The 20,513-nt window shown below is 38.5% G+C and overlaps 2 protein-coding genes across 2 annotated transcripts in view; one reads left to right on the forward strand and one right to left on the reverse strand.

Annotated features, from left to right (window-relative positions):
* Window positions 1–20,513, forward strand: part of LOC130073205 (gastrula zinc finger protein XlCGF57.1-like) — a 250,423-nt gene that overhangs the window by 158,787 nt on the left and 71,123 nt on the right. The gene's annotated exons all lie outside the window — the stretch shown is intronic.
* Window positions 1–20,513, reverse strand: part of LOC130073228 (gastrula zinc finger protein XlCGF8.2DB-like) — a 38,670-nt gene that overhangs the window by 17,638 nt on the left and 519 nt on the right. The window lies entirely within an intron of this gene.

Here is a 20,513-nt window from a genome sequence, read left to right on the forward strand (position 1 = left end):
AGACCTAAATCCAATGAGTGGACGACAACTATCTTTACTAATGGCGATAGGCACCCCTATCTCCTCACATGTGTTAAATTGTTTAGGCTCTTAATGTTTCTTAGCCAATGAGAATCATTCAACCTGTAAGCAATGACGTAGCTTAGACCTTGGAAATGGTATAACTGCTGTGATCTTTGTAACTGTAAGCGGGGCGGCCTACGAACTCCTGTGTGAGTCTTGAAGCTGACTTCTGCTGATGAAAATGCAAACTATCTTCAGTAAAACTTTTCTTTAATTTTTTATAATTCTGACTCCGGGTCTTCATTCTTCATATCTGGTTCTGGGTCTTTGACTGTATACCCCTTACAGTTATGGTGGAGGATGCGGGCAATTATTCTCGGTGACACCCCTGGCAAATCAACAAACAAGGTAGTAAGCTTTTGTTAATTGTTAGGGCTGTCTGACTGGAAGAGATTTTGAAGGAGAGCGGGAGAGCTTCACTCCGATGAGGCGAGTGAAGGAGTAAGTTAATTATACTGCTGACAGTATAAGAAGTCGCTGAGAGCGTCGTTAAGGGTAACGGCAGCAGACAGCGCAAGCGAAGCGTGCTCTGTGGGGGCCCCGCTGGGCATTACTGGTGTAGCACCACCCCAGCAGAGCACGTCCCTGGGCTAGAGGTCCAGTGGCACCGTAGACCTGCTCAATCTCTTCCATCTCAGATAGGGGATCCCCGAACTTAGTGAAGTGAATCAGGCAGTTAGGGATACTAACAATAACAGGGTTGTTTGCCAGGGATGCATTAGGAACAATTCCGAGAGAAAAATTTAAAAAGTTGTGACCCAAATTGGCATGGACCAGTATATGTAACTGTGATTTTGGAGTATACTTTGCAGTTTCATCACGCAGAAGCCAAGCTGTGTTGTTCAAAGATCGCCGCCTCCATTTCTGCAATAACTTCAGGTGAGTATGAACCATGATTAAGATATGGCAGAAAAATGTAATAACTTAATCAGTAACCTGAAGAGTCCTGAAACAAATAGTGAGACAGGAAAAGCAAACGCTGTAAGCAGCTGTGCTCTAAAGCCCTCACTTTAAATAAATTTGCAGAAATGATTAAGTAAATGGTAGTCAGGATTTTGATTCTGATTGGAAATTTAAACAACTTGACTGGCTACAACCAAACAAAGAAACAGAAAAATTAAAATGTTTAGCCTCGTATTGCTTACGATGATTACAAGAAGCAAGTGAAAGAAATTCTGGGTCAGGGATAATTTCCCTGGACAAGCGACTAAAGTTAAACAGACACTTTGTGAAAACAATATTTTGCAGCTTATGAAAATTAATGTTCTGCCAATAATAATGATGAAGATTATGATTGGGTTATTATGATTAAATCAGCCACTGGTGGACTGTAAAAGAATACAGAGAACTGCTTAATCAGTAGCTCTGTTTGCATTCCTGAATGGGACACACTGTTTCAAGGGTGTGATGCTGTAGTTGAGGCTGAAACAAATTCACCAGATGACAGAGAGTGTCTTGATTGTGGTCAGTAGGGCCATTTAACACGTGACACATTTCTGGTAATAATGTGAGTTTGAAAGTAGATCAGTGTTTAAATGACGATATTAAAGTTGTCGTCTGAGAAAGAACAAGAGATAAAACAAGGTCAAAAGATTGAAGTCTTAAAGTGAATCCTTCTGAAGAAAAGATCTATAATACTAATTTTTATAAGTGAATTGATGAATACAGGTTGATGTAAAATGAATGACTCCAACAAATGTGAGTTGCAGAATATATCAAAGTAACTAAAAGGATGATTGTGTTGCCATTAAAATTTTTAAAAAGGTTTTAGATGATATAGAGAGACTAATCTCACAGATGATTTACAATAACTGCAAAAGTATCACAAGCAGAGAGTGCTTGCCTCAAACTTAGTGTGAATCCTAATTGGAGATTGATAAACTCCAAGAGAAAACTTAAGTCAAATATTAAGTTATGGTAATTGAGAACTTGACAACTAAAATTGAGATTGAGAAATGTGAAATGTTATTGAGAACTAGAATAATTACCATTATGTAAGAACAAATAAGCAGAAGCCGTACTGGATTAACAGTTGCTAAATGCTGATTAAACAAACAGCTTGAAAAGTTGACCATGAAAGAACTAGAAGCTGATGTTTTGCTTTCAAAAGATAAGTTTGTTATTGGCTGTAATGAAACAGTTTGCTTATCTGAATCTGATGTGTGCTGTGGCTGAAACTGCCAGTGCAACAGACTCAATCTGAGTGGAAATTTGTAATGCCTAAATTTCCTGATGTGTGGGCAAAAGACAAATATAAATAATATGTTTATTTGAAACCGTATGTAATTTCTGGCAAAGATGCCTTAAGCTGGGATAGAGTTAAAAGATGATAGATAAATGTTTGATGTTAGAAGTATATGAGAGAGCAGTGTACCATCCAATAGAGTCTCAGAGTCTCTCTCATTCAATGAGTCAGCTAAAAGCTGGTATCTGTGATAATGTGTAAAGCACAGTGTTTCAGTTGAAGGATCATAGACACAGAGATGTTTTAAAAATAAAACTGAATGACTTTAAAGAAGTATTTAAAATAATAATACAGATAGAGATGACATTTTGATTAGGTTAATTTAGGACCAGTAACTTCTTTGTCTGATCTTAGTCCCCACCATGAAACGGGGGAGGGGCCGACGGAAATGTACACTGAATGTACGGTTGTGATCTGAATTCACTGAGTATAATCCAAGTAGCTAGGTTGCTGCTTTTAAGATAGTTAATGGATTTAAGTGATTAAATACTGTTGTTATTGACCTGTCTCCCTATGTGAACACTATTAGGCAATCCGAATGGCTCTGGTGACTCTTGAACGTGCCTTTCCTAAGCTCTAGAAAACAGCTGAGTTCTGTTGAAGCAAACAGCCTGTGATGGGAAAGAGCGGTCACCAGTGGGCACGAGTGGCTACTCAATGACGGGTAAGACCTTCTATTGGCCAGACAGGGGGCAACCTAAGCCAGAGTGGATCACGTAAAGTCACTGGGCATCTCAAGATGGAGGTGTTTATGTGAGAAAGGTATGAGAGTGGAGCGGATGACTGTGAGGCCAGCAGCATCCTTTATCGTTAGGGCGGATGAGCTGTGAGGAGTTACAGACAGTCTGACCCCGAAACGTGAGTGTTCCTCTAATACCAATCACCAGAAACCGCATTCATTGTATGGCTTGTTTTTTTTATTGTGACAAGCGTCTGCAAATATGCCAGGGGAAAACACCCTGATGGAGATTATAGATAAAGGGCTAACAGAAATGGGCTTTCAAGAGCCAGCTGAGGCCATGAAGTGATTCCCATTAGTTGTTGTGGAGACAGTAGCAAAACTTTTTATGTACTGGTTTGCCTTATGGGCAAGGAAAATCATAGTGATGATTTTGAACTAATAGGTCTATGACATAGTTTTAACTCCTGAAGGTCGTTAGACATGGTGGTGGCTAAAGATGAAGACAGCTTTTGTAGATTTGAGAAAAGTCTGGATAACAAGGTGAATGGTCAAAGGTTATTGTAATTAATTTAATATTACATTATGTCTAAGTTACAGCCTTAGAAGGCTGTTGAAAAAGATTATTTGTTTATAGTGAGAGAGACTGCTTGAGCAGAGGAAGGGATGGTAACTGTGTCTGTCTTTCCATTATTGGCCTGCTAGAGCAAGCTGAAGCAAAATAATGATAATGAAACAAAACAACCCAGCTGACCTTGTTAAATTCTAATGAATAATGAACAAGACATGCTTTGAAACTGGTTGGGAGACCATGTAAAATTAGGTAGAAGCTACCGGAAAATGGGAAGTTTAAAATCTTATTTAAAATTTAAATCTTTTAGCAATAATATAAAGAAAAATGAATATTGAAAATGAGCAGTTAACATATGTGTGTCTAGTATGAGTGCGTGTGATGGTGACAGCACTTTATGTCTTGTATGTATTAGTTTGGGGTACTATTATTTCCTGATTTTGAGGATATTGTGTCATTAACCTCTGGAATTAGTGTTTTATCATTACAGATGGGTTAAGTGAAATGACCAACTTTAAAAAAGGTTGATAATTCTAAGACAATCTGATGAAAAGACAATGCAGAACATGGGACGAGCTTTAATTGGAGTGGTTTTCCAGCTCTGTCTGCTATTGGTAATTATGAATGCTTTTGTCATTTATGAAATTGAACTGAATTACTCTCTGGATTAGTATTTTATATAAATTGGAATTGTAAAGAAGATTGCCGTCCATTATGGGGTAAAACTCTTGTCTAAATTCAACTGAGGGTCTAAATTTAAATAGACAACTAGGTGGGATCATAAGGATAAACGTAGGGAAAAAAAAAAGATATATATATATATAGACTTGACGGCAGAGAGACAAAGTGGCACATTGGCTAAGTCACTATCCAAATTATCCAGAGTGAGCTCCCTCATTTTTATTGAAAGGCCGGAGGGCGAACAAAGAAGGAGTGAATATAACTTCTAAAAAGAAAAGGTTTTATTTCTCAATCCCTTAAATGTATGTATGACATTAGATGTCTAAGAAAACTACAATTTAATAAAGGTAAAAAGAGAAAGCAGCTATATGGCTGTGGGCTGGGATCTGAGTAACATAATATTTTGGTTTCTGTAAAACTGTAAAGATAAGTGGAACTGAGACAAATACTGTGAGAAGTAGTTATAATGAAAAATAAAGTTGAAGTTAATGATAAGAAAACAAGAGTATTGAAGAATTAATAAAATACCATGATTCCCCTAACGAGGGAACTTTAAGTGTCACTAGGCTGACAGTGGTGAGAGACTCGGATGCAGAAGGAACTGGCATGTAGGGCAAGATGGAAGAAATATAGTAGAAGAAAATGTATGTTATGAAAATACAATTTCTGATAGGATTTATGGAAGTCAAATTAAGTTTAAATGGTATGAAAAAGGTTAGGGTTAGACATTGTATGATTGACAGGGATTCAAGTGATATAAGGATAAGGAATGAACAAAAGCTTTATTAAGCAGAATGGGGAACGATCCTATATTTTAGTGGTAAAATAATGACTGAAATGATGATGTGAATTTGTTTTATTTTATTTCTATTTTTTGAAACAAACAAAAAAGGGTATAAGATGTTATACAATTAAAATGGTACATGCTATGTGACTGTAAACTGAAGGATGATTTCAGTAAAGACTTAAAGTGCTTACATCGGTTATTATGGGCCTTAATTATTAATATTTTATTTGTTTGTTGTTTATTTTTAGTTAGACAACCATTGTGTTTTAAACCTAAAGGGTCTATAAAAGGGGTAGTGAAAATAATGGATTAACCATCCAACTTTGTTTATAATAAATGGATTTGGAAATCATAATTTTATAAATAAATAAAAAACTAGTGCATATATTCTGGTATTCATGATTATAGACAATGTCTTTATTTAGGATCTGAGTAGTGACTGTGGATCTAGCCCATGCTAGTAGGAATACAGCAATAGTGCTTGCTTATTTAGCCTGGCTTCCAAAGAAAAAATATGTACTTGTTTCGTAATCAGTTATGTGTTTTATAAAAATTTTAACCTGACTGATAAACTGAGGAAGAATGACATTGATGTCCTGTTGTGAGTGGAAGGTGGGAGAGCCTCTTAATGGGGACTGGAATTTTTAGTATCCAGCATGTCCATGACGAGGTGAAGAGACAAGTGTGACCCATCAGGGGAGCATGCGTCACCACTCCTCCCTTCCGTAGTGACCTCACTGGTTAGACCAGACGTGGCGGTATTGGACCCCACATTGGTCTAAAACGGGGGACTGAAGGGTTGGTCAAAATCCCTTGCCTCTTCAAATACATATATAATCATATATCATTTTGAATGGTTATATACTTCCTTTATAAAAATCAATAATCAAATATATTCATTATCACATAATAATTTTTATATTCTTGTGCCTGTGAAATTATATTTTCTTAAATGCATGGATGCAAGTAACCAGTTTCTTTTAGGTGCCTCCCAATCTTACTTTGAGATTGCACGTAGTACACGCAGGACACGAAGGCCACGTAACCCACAAGGCCGTTTGTCTCTTTCTCTGGGATCAGTAGAAAGGTTAGAGGGTCCTAAAGGCAGCGTGGGCACATATGATTCTTCGCTGGACATATGGTCAAGCTATATTGAGCGTTACTATCAAACTTTAATTGTTGTATTAAAATGTATTCTTTCCAGTGTATTTCCTTCCTTGGGAGTAAATGCCAGTGATCTGTTTTTCTCCTAAATGAGTGAATGTTTTAGCATTATGTTTTGGTATACTTAACTGATAATAAGGAGCTCAGACTCTCTTCAGCCTTGATGGGAGCTGTTATTTGCTAGTGTCTGTTATTTGTGTGTGTGTGCGTATGACATTCTATGTAGGTTCTGGACGGTCGGACCAGACACCCCGGCGCCCTTCTCTAACCTGCGAGGCCACCACAGACCTAAATCCAATGAGTGGACGACAACTATCTTTACTAATGGCGATAGGCACCCCTATCTCCTCACATGTGTTAAATTGTTTAGGCTCTTAATGTTTCTTAGCCAATGAGAATCATTCAACCTGTAAGCAATGACGTAGCTTAGACCTTGGAAATGGTATAACTGCTGTGATCTTTGTAACTGTAAGCGGGGCGGCCTACGAACACCTGTGTGAGTCTTGAAGCTGACTTCTGCTGATGAAAATGCAAACTATCTTCAGTAAAACTTTTCTTTAATTTTTTATAATTCTGACTCCGGGTCTTCATTCTTCATATCTGGTTCTGGGTCTTTGACTGTATACCCCTTACAATATGTTGTGATTTGTATAGTCACAGTGTGTACAAATAACAAGGTCATATGAGACACGGATATCTTTTAACCGCAAACATACTGGGAACTATATTCTCAGAAGGCGAAGCACTGCTACTTGGGGCGGAGTGATTTGCTCGCAGCGCCTGAGACGCCCTGTGGTGAGGAGCAGAGAGTTCGCTCGGAGTGTTGCGCTAATCACTTCACCCAAGTACTGCTTCGCCTTCTGAGAATATAGTTCCCAATATGTATACGGTTAAAAGATGCCTGTGTCTCATATGACCTTGTTATTTGTACACTCTGTACCGACATATAAATAGGAAAATGTTGGTGTTATTTTGTCACTTATTGGGAGCAGTATGCTAGCTGGAGCCATTTACTTCCAGTCTTTGTGCTAAGCTAGGCTAGCGGTGTGTGCGTCAGACAGAGTTACGGGACGCACAGAGATGAAAAGGGTATGTATGGACTTATCTAACTCTGGGAGATACGGTGAATAAGCTAAAGTCCCAAAAGTCGACGTGTTCCTTTAAGGCGAGACACGGCAGGCAAAAACATAGGTTTTTTTTCACTGGTCAATTTTGAGATTTCGGGATATTTGTCTTCAAAAACATGTCTTCTTTCAGACTTGTGGTGAAAAAAAGTCCGAAATACACATTTAGGTCTTTATTTTACTACACTTTGTCTGTTTGCGTCTGTAGATTTCTCATAAATTCATCAAAAGTTGGCGTTGTAAATCATCCGTTGCTCCGCGATCGCGATCTGCACCCTGTCATCACACACACCGTTAGAAAGCTCTCTCTCTCTTGTACAATGTTGTCGGATCCAAATATGGTAATTTCCTTTTTATCAGCAACCAATCGTGAAAGTAAAAGGGCGCAAATGCGCAATCTCATTGGCTGATGCTAAATCTTTAAAGCCCGTTTTCTCAAAATGACTTTTCTCTCATACTCAAAGTCCGAAATCTCCACTTCGGTAGCACCTATATACACTAAACTTTCCAGTCTTGTACCTAGTTATATTATGAAGACATTTACAGAGGGATTTGTAAATATATTATTCCTAGCCCGATTTATATAACATTTTATTCTAAAAAACATGGCAAAAATCATTTTTTTAAGGCTATTGACAGTATATTCTGATTTCTAGGATAACAAAAGTAGATATCCATAAATCCCTCTGTAATTTTTTCCCATCTAATATGTGAACACAATGAAAAAAGAATTTTGAACCTGGCTTTATCCAATACTCAGATTTCATTTTTTGAAATATATGCAAATTAGCGCATATTTCATTAGATAATGCCTAATTTGCATATTTAAACATTAAATTACAGAAAACTTGTAATACATTTTTTTCTCATCTTAATGTAGGTAATCAACTGGGAAAGTTGCATGGTGATATCTGCTAGTTAAAAAAATTACCCTATTCACCTGTAGTGTCTCGCCTTAACTAAATTAAGGCACTCCTTTCATATTGTTTTATATCAGCCACTGGGTTCATCAGCAAGTTACATTTAGAGGCTGCAGGTCATTCATACATGTGTGAGATCTGTTGCCATCGTTATTACTCTGTCATTTTTGTTCACTAACTGGATGTCACTTGTACTTGTCAGCAGTTGATTCTTTGCCAAGTTTGGTCTTTAAACTTTATTGTTATTACAAAAGCAAAGCAGTTGTTCAGGATTGTTAAATAAAAGGTCAGAGTTGGAATTGTTTTTCCACAAATGACAATGTTATGTACTGTATATTACTGGAAGATTATTGAAGAACAATTTTGGTACCGATGTATATGTGCAGATAGGCAAACACTCAGTCCCACAGAGTCTGTTGTTCACACCCCTGGTTGTTGCTTTCACTCTGCCATAAAATATAAAAATAAAAAAAAATCTTCAAAAGTACAGTGTAATAAGTGTGTCTGGTTCTGTGAGAAGACATATTCTGGGGTTGGCTCTAATACCTTGACATTGATCATTTTAGTCTGAATTTTGTCTTCAAGTGGTACTGAGCACTTATAGTAATGACTAACATTTTAATCTCTTCAAAACAAATTAGTATCTCTATCAGATGTCTAAAGTACAGATTCGACTGTTTTCCCAGTAAACATTTCTGTACAGGATACACTCATAAAATCAAGTATATTTCTCAAAAATTCATACTCCTATAAATAATACGGTTAAAAAAAGTTTCAATTACTTATCGGCCAAGTCAAGAAGTCAAAATCGTGAAATCCTGCGCCAAAATTTGATTGATTTGAAATAACAAGGTTTATCTTTACCAATAAGATGATAAAATACAATCAGAATAAATGCCAAGGTATGCATACTTTATACCAGATTCAAAAGGTTTTAAGACTTTGATTTTAACATTGGAAACTGAATACCAATGGTTAAGGTTCAAAGAATAAACCGGTTTCAACTATAATGTGGTTGTGTGTTAAATATTTCTATTTTATGATACTTTATAGTTCAGTAATATCTCTGGTACATTTATGTGACAAGTGTATAGTGAGTTCGCAGAACAGAGTTAACATATAGGTGAGCATTTGGTGTTTGAGATTGTTATTCTGAAGAATAACAATCTCAATGTCAATTGATTACTGTAAATGGAAAAAGGTAAAAATGAATGTTTGAAGTACTTAATTACTTGGTCTTTTAAGTAAATCAAAATCGCTCTTCAAGTTACTAAAAACAAGAAATTCTAAGTTGCAGGAATTGTCACATTAGTTAGCCCAACTTAAATAATTGTGTTTAGAGTACACAAAAAGCAAAGTTCACATGGCATTACTTAGTTGTTTGAAATAGTAATTCTGAGTAGTCTATACTAAGTCAGGAGTACATCTAAAGTAAATTTTCAAGTCCACTGCACACATTTTTTTTAGTAACTTAAACTCAAGAGTAAGTTTACTATACTAAACAAGGATTTGTTAATACAACACGCAATACCTATTCCACTGTACTTAGTTTTTTAAGTGCAATCGGTTTGCATGCTTTTTTCAAGTAAGGTGAACTAATTGGATTTTACAGTGTACAATTGTTTTGTTAGTAAAAAACAGTTAACTTCTGCTGCCTCTGATGTATCTGCTTTCATAACACCAGATACTTTTGCAGGATGGACCTAGAACAGAGGGGGGCAAACTACGGCCCACTGAACAATTTCATCTGACCCACGGGGGAGTTTTAAAATATATTACACTTTAGTAACAGTTTTGGTTCAGGTTTGATGCAATACAAGCGAACGCCAATAGAAGTCAGTAAAGCACGCAGTACAATCAATGTAGAATCAATGATGGGAATGACTAGGGGCGTTGATTTGTTTGACAGTGTGTCCGCCTGCTTGGAAAAAAATAAGGCCAAAGGCCAAACTTGTATTGTTCTCCAGGCAGATATCTGTTCAGATATCATAATATGTGCTGATTTTAACTGCGAGATTGTGATTTTCACTGCATATTTTGCACCACATCTCAGTCCGGTTGTCATCTGTCTGGAGCCAGGGTATCTCATGAAGCTACTTTTCTGCAAAAATACGTTTTTTTATTCTCAAATTCAGACTGGCGTTTCCTTGCTTCTTGGACATTTCGGTGAATGATAGCAAATCCTAAAACCAGAGAAATAACATCCTGATTCAGCTGAGGCAGCAAGAGTAGGGGAAGGAGGTGTGATCTAAAAGTGGTGCTTTCGGGGTAGGCCTGCACGATAAATTGTTATAAAATTGCGATCTTGATTCACCCTGTTCACGATTTAATTTTTAAATGACTTCGATTTTAAAAAAATTTTTAGGCCTTTATTTTGAAAGGACAGCTCTCACAAAGCCTTTTAGTCAAGTGTTTCACTCGTCAGTTCAGGGCTTCACCCTCAGCCAATGACAAAGCACCTTTTAAGTCACATGTTTCACTCGTCGAGCGAGCGCGGTAGTTCGGAAATAAACAAAATGGATATTGATGAAAACCCAGGTCCTAGTGATGAGAATCAGCCAACCACTCAGTCTCAAACCGAACTTGTTCCGAAAAAAGGCTCACATTCGGTGGTGTGGAAGTATTTTGGATTCAAGCAAGAAGACGAGGGTCAGTCTGATGTGATTTGCAAGGCATGCTTTGCCCTTGTTGCAGCCCCGCAAGGTAACACCACAAATCTTAACCAGCACCTCAAACGTCACCACAAAGTGCAATATGATGAAACCGTACAAGGCAAGAGGTACGAAAGTCGTCCAAAAACGCAGACGTCTATTACGGACACCTTGCACAATGCGACGCCATACCCACATAACTTCAGTAAGAGTAAGGAAATAACAGAAGCCTTTGCTTACCATCTCACAAAAGATATGGTTTCAATATACAACGTAGAACGTGACGGATTTCAAAAGATGATCCATACATTGGACAAACGCTACTCAATACCATCCCGCATTTTTCATACGTTGCACTGCCAACTATGTACAAGGAAGTGCTGACTGTAGTCGAGGCAGAAGTGCAGCAAGCGGATTATTTTTCAGCAACGACGGATTTATGGTCCAGCCGAACAATGGAACCGTACATGAGCCTAACTGTCCACTTCATAGCGACTGATTTCACCATGAAGAGCAAGTGCCTACAGACTGCTTCTTTCCCCGACGACCACAAAGGTGAGATCTTGGCACAGGGACTGAAGGATCCCCTAGCATCTTGGAGTTTGGAAGAGAAGAAAATGGCATGTATAACAACAGACAATGGATCAAACACAGTGAAGGCAATCTCCGCCAACAACTGGACCAGGCTCCAATGTTTTGGCCATAGGCTACATCTGGCAATTGTTGAGTTGGTGTTAGGGATGCAGCGATTACCGGATTTCACAATTAACCGCGCTTTAAAACGTCACGGTTAATTAATCGTAAAGACTATGCTACACCGAGTGTTCTGCATGGAACGGAACTTTTGCACCTAACACAAAACGAAAACAAAGTTACACCAGCGGTGCACCAGCTTAAAGTGCCGTGCTCGTCAACCACTATGGCAGAGGGACTAAGCAGCGACGCTCTATTTCCACCGAAAAAACGCCTTAAGGGCCTGTTCAGTGTTCACAGATCGCGTCTTTTGCGCGCTCAAGTTCATTTCAAATGTAGGCGGGCGGTATGCACGCTCATAATGGAAGCGACGCGCTCGTTTTTTCCAAGCGCGTCCGCGCTGCATCGAGATAAAAACATCTCAACTTTTCAGAATGCCGCAAGCGTACCGTGGGTCAAGTGACAAGAACCAACAGAGCAACGACAAACGCCTCCGGAGCGCAACCGCCCTAGCGCTTTGGAAAAAGGAGAACGCGGTGTGCAACTTTCAGCTTTCAGTGCAACGTAAAAAAAACAATAACAAAAAAACAGCGGAATGTTTTGGTTACGCAAGTCTGTGGAAAACAGAATGTGACGTGCTCTCAAGAGTTTCAGTCAGTGAACATTTAACTTAATATCCTATTGCTTTCTCCTGTCTGTGTTGAGTAAATGTTAGGCTTTGTAGTTGTAATATGCCCGGTGTAAAACACTAACACAAGATCAGGGTCGTGTAGACTTCTAGGACTACCAATTAACTGCATTTCAGTTATTAATAACACTGCATGAGAGATGTTCTCAGTTTCTTTCTATAATTTTTACTCAAACTTCAAACAAACAAACCAAAATAATGAGATTATAATAGGCTAGATGATTTTCTAAAGGCACATGTAAAATTCGGATTAATAATTAAAAAAGAGTATTTAAATAAGTACAATAATTTTGGTGGATAACATTTGGACTATATTTGTTTTCTTTTAAAAGAAATACATAGGCCTAATATTTAGCTTGCATTTAATTCAATAGAGCCAAATACTTTGTTTATTCTTATTTTCATTGGGATTTATTAGTATTATTTATGTTTTTATGTCAAATACCAACAAGATATTGTTTTCATGTTTTCAAGTTTTCTACCTCAGGTTGAAAATAAATTTAGAACAAACTAAACACTTAATAATTTTGTGATCTATTTCAATCAAAGAGCCCTGCAGCGTTTGACTTAATTTGTTATTTTTAAAAGAAAAATACTGGATGTGTACAAAGCACTTCTCTTTAATTCCAAAGGAAGAGATTGATTATACATTAATTTTGTACTGTGTTGTGGCAGCAATAAATAACACATTCAAATCTAGTGTTGAGTGTTCATGTGATATTATACATAAGTAGTGTTGTGTTAATTGATGCATAATAATCGTTAAATCGTGATTATTTCTCAGACAATAATCGTACTTACAAAATCTGTAATCGTTGCATCCCTAGTTGGTGTGTGTGCGTGTAACTGACTGAGTGTGTGTCTGTCTGGCTGACTCTGTGTGTATGTGTGTGTTTAACTGTGACTGTGTGTGTCTGTCTGACTGACTCTGTGTGTGTGTGTGTGTGTGTGTGTGTGTGTGTGTGTGTGTGTGTGTGTGTGTGTGTGTGTGTGACCAAGTTAGCCCTTGTACTGTAGGGCATACTACTACTACTACAAAAAGAAAAAAAATTATTTGTGATACTACAGACTAATAGTTTGTGTTGTACTCATTCAGATTTGTTGTATTTTTCTTCTAGAAAATGCCATGAAAGATCCACGAATTGACCGTGTCACAGGCCTTTGCAGAAAGATTGTGAGCACTTTCAGTCACAGCTGGCTACGGAGGAGAAACATTGCCATGGTCCAGAAAGAGCTCGAATTCCCTGAGCATCAACTGAAAACAGAGTGCAACGGAACAACAGAGTGCCCAACAAGATGGTGATCAAGGCAAGAGATGATTCAGAGGATCCTGGAACAGCTTCCAGCCATTTCACAGGTCCTCAATGATCGAAAGGTTAGACACCTAGTGCCCACATGGCAGGACATAGAAGTCCTTGAGGCAATGAACAACACCCTAAGTCCTCTGGCTGAATTCACCGATGCCCTCTCTGGAGAACTATATGTCAGCATATCCTCTGAAGCCGGTTCTCCACCTTTTCAAAACCTTTGTTTTGGCTGTGTAAGATGACGACACAGAATTCACAAAATCAATCAAGTCAAACATCCTGAAATATCTACAAGAGAAGTACAGTAATCCCCAAACTCAGGATCTACTTGACATGGACACAACCCTCGATCCTAGGTTCAAGATGAACTACATCAGTGAGGAGAAGAAAGCTATGGTAAGGTCATTTCCACATTTCAATACAATTGTCTAGTCCTGAACTGTTGTGATATTATATTACTTAATATTGATTGAGATTATTAATTCATTTTAAATCCCCAGCCAAATGCCTCCCTAGCACCCCCCATGAAGAAGGGCTGAAAGACTCTGAGAAGTTTCTTCAAAGCAGCACAAGCCAATGACAACAAGTCCTCTTCTCTAGAACAAGCAGTGTCCACAGAGCTGGAGGCATACCTTCTGACAAGCAACATCGACAGTGAAGATGACCCATTAATCTGGTGGCGGTACCCCTACTGTAAGGTTTAAAGAGGCCAGGGAGGAAAACCTAGGAGTTAAGCTCTCCGATGAAACGTGGGACAGGTGCTTGGCTACGATACATGCCTGTTCAGTCAACAGCAGACACCAACTGATCCAATTTAAAGTTATTCACCGCTTACATTACACTAAAGCTAAATTGCATAAAATGTACCCCTCTGTTTCATCAATGTGTGACAGGTGTAAGGTGGCAGAGGATACAGCTTCTCATGCTTTCTGGCTTGGCCCTTTATTGTCTGGATTTTGGTCAAGCATTTTTGACTGGTTCTCCAAGGCTTACAATAAGCCTCTCTCACCGGATGCTGAACTTGCCATCATCTCTCGCCTTTCAGGCGCATTGCAACAGTCCTTTATGCTAGGTATGGTCATGGCTAAGAAACTTGTGCTTAAGAACTGGAAGTCATCCTCGCCACCTTCCTTCCAGATGTGGATTATGGACATGATCTCTGACATACAGATGGAAAGACTTCGACTTTTGAGGACTGATTCTATTGAAAAGTTTTCCGCTGTTTGGGGTTAATTTCTCGGACACTTGGACAAACAAGTTAACGACTCAGTCGGCCCCCAGTGACTTTAAGGTTTAGGCTGTATATTCCCTCTGGGCACCTAGTCTGTTATGCAGCTTTTTACTAATGTACTTTTGTATATTGGACCACCCTTTTTTTTCTCTTCTCTTGTGTGTGTGCAGTCCGAGCCAGTGTTGTTTGTTTTGTGTTTTAACTTGAAAAATTCTTTAAAATAAAGTATACAAAAAAAAAAAAAAAAAAAAAATTTGGTGGCTGCGGCAAAATAGCAATGTATATCCACGGTTGTCTGTGTTGGTGAAGAAATACCTATGCATTCCAGCTACCAGCTCACCTTCCAAGCGGCTGTTCAGTACAGGGGGCAACATTGTGACATGCCACCGTGCATCATTAAAGCCAGAGCATGTTGATAGACTTGTGTTTCTGGCCAGGAATCTTTAAGTGCCATATTCAGGGTCACATATAGGGTTATGTGAGAGGCCTATGTCCCAAAGAAAATATCATTTAATTTACTCTTTCGTAATGGCCAAATTAATATTCATTTTCTTTTGTCATTGACGCCTTAGTAGGTTGGCAGATTTGTGTTTTATTTATGGTTATTTATGTTAAAATTGAATGAGCTTAATTGAATGGCCAATTGAATGTTTGTTTTGTTTTTTCATTGAAGCCTTCATTTACAGGTGTGTGGAGTTGGCTCAAGAAACATTAAACTACTAAAAGGCCAGCTATTAAAGACAATGTGCTGCTATATACAGATGAAACTCAAATTTTTTTAATATATCGCGCAAAAGTTCATTAATTTCAGTAATTCTACTTAAAAGGTGAAACTAATATGTTATATAGACTCATTACATGCAAAGGAAGATATTTCAAGCCTTTATTTGTTATAATTTTAATGATTATGGGTTACAGCTTATGAAAACCCCAAATTCAAAATTAGAATATTGTGAAAAGGTTTTCATATCTGTAATCCATAATCATCAAAATTATAACAAAAAAAGTCTTGAAATATCTCACTTTGCATGTAATGAGTCTATATAATATATTAGTTTCACCTTTTTAGTTGAATTACTGAGACGAATGAACTCTTGCACAATATTCTAATTTTTAGAATACTGTGAATACTAAAGTTTCACCTGTATACAAAATAAATTATTAATTTGTTATACTGCAACTGCACTTCAATGGCCAATTGATGCTCCTTTTCTTTAGATACTGAACCCTCAGAATGTTGAATGACGTTTCAATTAGCCTATTCAGAGCCATGTTCAGGCCATATTCAGCGCAGTGCGTTAAACTTCTATTTTTGGTAACCTACTTGAATGGCCAGTTGAATGTTAGTTGTACAAAATGCAAGCAGTTAAAGAGTTGTTTCTTCTTTATTCATTGAAGCCTCCATGTTTACAGGCTTGTGGTGATCTGCAATGTTCTATAGGTGCCAAAACAAATAGTTTTGGTACTGCCAAATTGTTTTGTTTTGTCATGGTTCATGTCTGCAATAAACATTACACTTCATGAAAAAAAAAATCGTTGCAGAGAATCGTGATATCAATTCTAAGCTAAAAAAAAAAATCTTTTTGCCAGAATTGTGCAGGCCTACTTCGTGGTTAGCTAAAAATGCACATCTGCGTAAAAAAAAAACACAGACACAGAACGTCATTATCAGATTATCACAGCTCGGCAGAGAAATAAGATAAAACGCAAGATAAAACCATAGAATCTTTGACCACTGAGATCACGTTTCCTGAGGACTGACAGAGTTTCCCGCACGGTTTCAAATCAGGAAGATCTTTCACTGATCTGCCAACTGACATTGACCTGCAAGTCCTAAATGAATTGGACATGGGAAGAACTTGATAAAGACAATGGTGGCAAGGGTCCTTGAGGGTGAAACAAAGTTTTCCAATCTGATGAACCCACAACTTTCAGCACAAAATCTGTGTTGATCATCTATATTAGAGCAAGCTTTAGCCCAATTTATACTTCTGCGTTGAGTGCGCTCAGTAGGTACGGCGTAGCATACACACAGGCGTGAACCATATGCTGTACCCTGTACCTCCTCAAAAACCTAACTACACGTCACAACGACTCGGTCAGCAAGGTCTGTGATTGGTCAGCTTGGTAGCATCGCATTTCCGGCGTTTTCTTCTACGCCGCCCGCCATTTTTAAATTCAGAAGTTCAGTGAAAAACATGGAGCAAGTGATTGATTGAAGAGGTGCGGAAATACAGGCATCTGTATGACTCCCCTTCAGCCATACAATACAATACAAAGCCCCTTTCACACAGCGCGCTGATCCCGGGAAATTGCCAGAAAGCCTTCTGTGTGAACGCAAACACGACCCGGGATTGATGCCGGGTTGGGGACCTAGTAACATCCCGGAACGCGCTCTGTGTGAACAAAAGCCGTAACCAATGCCGTGTCGTAATGATGACGCTGAAGTCAATCAATCAATCATTTATTTATAGAGCACATTTACGACACAACCAAGGTTGACCAAAGTGCTTTACACAGAATAAAATACACACAGACCTAGCATTTGTGAATACAAACAAAAAATAGGTAATCAAAAATTCATTTTCAAACAGAAGGTAGCTATATAGTGTTAAAAGCCAAGGAGAACAAATAAGTCTTAAGCTGAGTTTTAAAAGTGGAGATAGATGGAGCATGCCTAATCGACAGAGGAAGGCTGTTCCACAGCCTCGGTCCAGCAGCGGCAAAGCGCGGTCACCACGTTTTTTTAATTTTACTTTAGGGACAGTTAGAAGGCCATGGTCAATGGATCTCAGGTTTCTAGATGGGGTATACGGTACCAAGAGATCAGTTAGGTATTGCGGTGCTAGATTGTTAAAAGCTTTGTAGACGAATAATACAATTTTGAACTCTATCCTATACTTAACCGGAAGCCAGTGCAGAGACATTAAAATAGGAGTTATGTGATCGAACTTACGCTTCCCTTCAAGCAGTCGAGCAGCTGCTTTTTGAACCATCTGCAGACGGGAGATTGATGCCTGAGAAATGCCATAATACAAAGAATTACAGTAGTCAAGCCTAGAATTAACGAACGCATGAATAGCTATTTCTAAATTACTTCTTGATAGAATGGACTTTACTTTACTGAGAAGGCGCAGTTGATAAAAGCATGACTTAACAACAGCACAAATCTGTTTATCTAATTTTAAACTAGAGTCAAATAGGAAGCCCAGATTCCTGGCACACTTTGTTTTGTACGGGGTGAGAGGGCCAAGATCAAAGTCAAAAACACAGTTTTCATTGGGGCCGAACAACATAAACTCCGATTTGTTTTCATTTAAGTGTAGAAAATTGTTTGACAGCCATGACTTAAGATCATTCAGGCAATCTAACAGCGGCTGAAGAGAAGATTCATTATTGCGTTGCAAGGGAAGGTAAAGTTGGGTATCGTCAGCATAAAAATGAAACGAGACACCATGTTTTTTAAAAATAGCAGCCAGAGGGAGCAAATATAAAGAAAATAACACAGGCCCAAGGATTGATCCCTGAGGGACACCACAACCAAGCTGCTTATTGGAGGATGAATATTGTCCTAACTGTACAGTAAAACATCTATCTGACGGATAAGAGTGAAACCACTGTAAGACAGACCCACGAAGTCCTACACAAGACTCCAGGCGTGACAAAAGAATGTTGTAATCAACTAAGTCAAAAGCAGCACTTAGATCTAAGAGGACCAGAGCCAAAGGTTTACCAGAATCTGTGAAGATATATATCATTTAGGACTTTTAAAAGAGCAGATATGGTGCTATGTAAAACTTTAAAGCCAGATTGAAAAACTTCATTGATTGAATTGTTTGACAGAAAAGTTTGTAATTGAGCCAATACAGCTTTCTCCATGATCTTTGAAATAAAAGGAAGATTTGAAATAGGTCGAAAGCTGGAGAGAGATGAGGAATCTAGATTAGGTTTTTTTAATATATGGTGTTATCACAGCCTGTTTAAGGCAAACTGGAACAGTGCCCGTATATAAGCACTTATTAATGACGGACAGCAGACCTGGACAAATTGCATCCATATTTTGTTTGAGGAAATGTGAGGGAACAATATCATGTTGGCATGATGTAGGCTTAAGACGCTCCACAATTTCCTTACAGGCGTGGAAACAGAGTGGCTCAAACACAGACCATGTGGCGGAATATAAAGGAATCTCTGACAAAGTATGTCCAGTCTGAGACATTTTAGCTCTAATGGCCAATACCTTATTTGTAAAAAAGTTTCCAAAACTTTCACAGAGTGAGACAGAAGGCGTAGGAAAAAGATTGACAGGTGGATTTAGCACAGAGTCAATAGTGGAAAAAAGTACACGAGGGTTATTTCTATTTTGCCTAATCAAATCAGAGAAATATTTACTTTTAGCAGCTTTAGCAGCCCTCTGAAATGAGGAAAGAGAGTTTCTCATAATTTCATATGAGACATGCGATTTGTCCTTTTTCCACTTGCTTTGTCCTTTTTCCACTTGCGGTCAGCTCGACGGCAAGCCTGTCTAAGAGAACGCACTGATTCATTAAACCATGGAATTGGTACTGAAATACGGAATTTAAGCTTAAAAGGTGCAATACTGTTCAGAATAGAAGCACAGGTGGAGTTGAAAAATCTGAGATGTTCATCCGCATCCAGGTTATGAAGAGTAAATTCCGTTTCAGAAGTCCACGCTCCAAGAAATGCTGCAGTGAACTCCTCCCTGGAGTGTGCACTGAAGGTACGAGACATACGCCCCATGGGCTGAGTTTTTAGTGTTTGACCAAAGTATGGAACAGAGAAAATTACAGGCATATGATCAGAGAAGGTTGCATTGCTAATTGTAATATCTGATACAGATAATCCATGAGTTAAAATCAAGTCCAAGGTATGACCCTGTAGATGCGTTGGGCCAGATACCCACTGAACAAGGTCAAAAGACTCAATGAGATTTAAAAACTCCATGGAGAGAGTTTTAGATGCACAACAAACATGAATATTAAAATCACCAAGCAGCAGTATTTTATCGTAAGCAATAACAAGATCCCCCACAAATGCAGCAAATTCGTTAATAAATTCTGAGTTATGTTTGGGAGGGCGATATAACAGAGCAATGGTGACAGGGTTTGCTACTAGTATTTGAAATAGTTGCACCTCAAAACTGCTATATGAAGATGTAGATAAAAATTGACAAGAAAAAGTGTTTTTAAAAACAGTCACTATCCCCCCACCGCGGCCTGATGAGCGCGGGGTATTTAAAAAGTCACAGCCCTGCGGTAGTAATTCAACAAGCGAGCTTAATTCGCCAGGTTTAATCCATGTCTCGGTGACACAAAGGAAGTCCAGCGCTTGTGTAGTAAACAGTTCGTTTAAAAGTGAAAGCAGTGAAAGCAGGCTAGTGAAACGGTACGTAATGCGCTAGTTTATGTTCGAATCATAGAAAAAAAATGCACAAGCGTGGTTTCTCCAGAGAGAAATCGCAGCTCATAAGCACATTATACACGCTGCTGAGACATTACATTGTCGCGGCAGTGGCTCATGTAGATTGTCTACAAACCAGAAGGTTGGTGGTTCAATCCCCGGTTCCACCTGACCAAGTGTCGAGGTGTCCATGAGCAAGACACCTAACCCCAGATGCTCCCGACGAGCTGGATGGCGCCTTGCATGGCTGACACCGCCGTCGGTGTATGAATGAGTGAGTGAATGGGT

Source organism: Rhinichthys klamathensis, unplaced genomic scaffold (genome assembly GCF_029890125.1).
Source record: "Rhinichthys klamathensis goyatoka isolate OS25496 unplaced genomic scaffold, OSU_Roscu_1.1 h1tg000530l_1, whole genome shotgun sequence".
Lineage (NCBI taxonomy): Eukaryota > Metazoa > Chordata > Actinopteri > Cypriniformes > Leuciscidae > Rhinichthys > Rhinichthys klamathensis.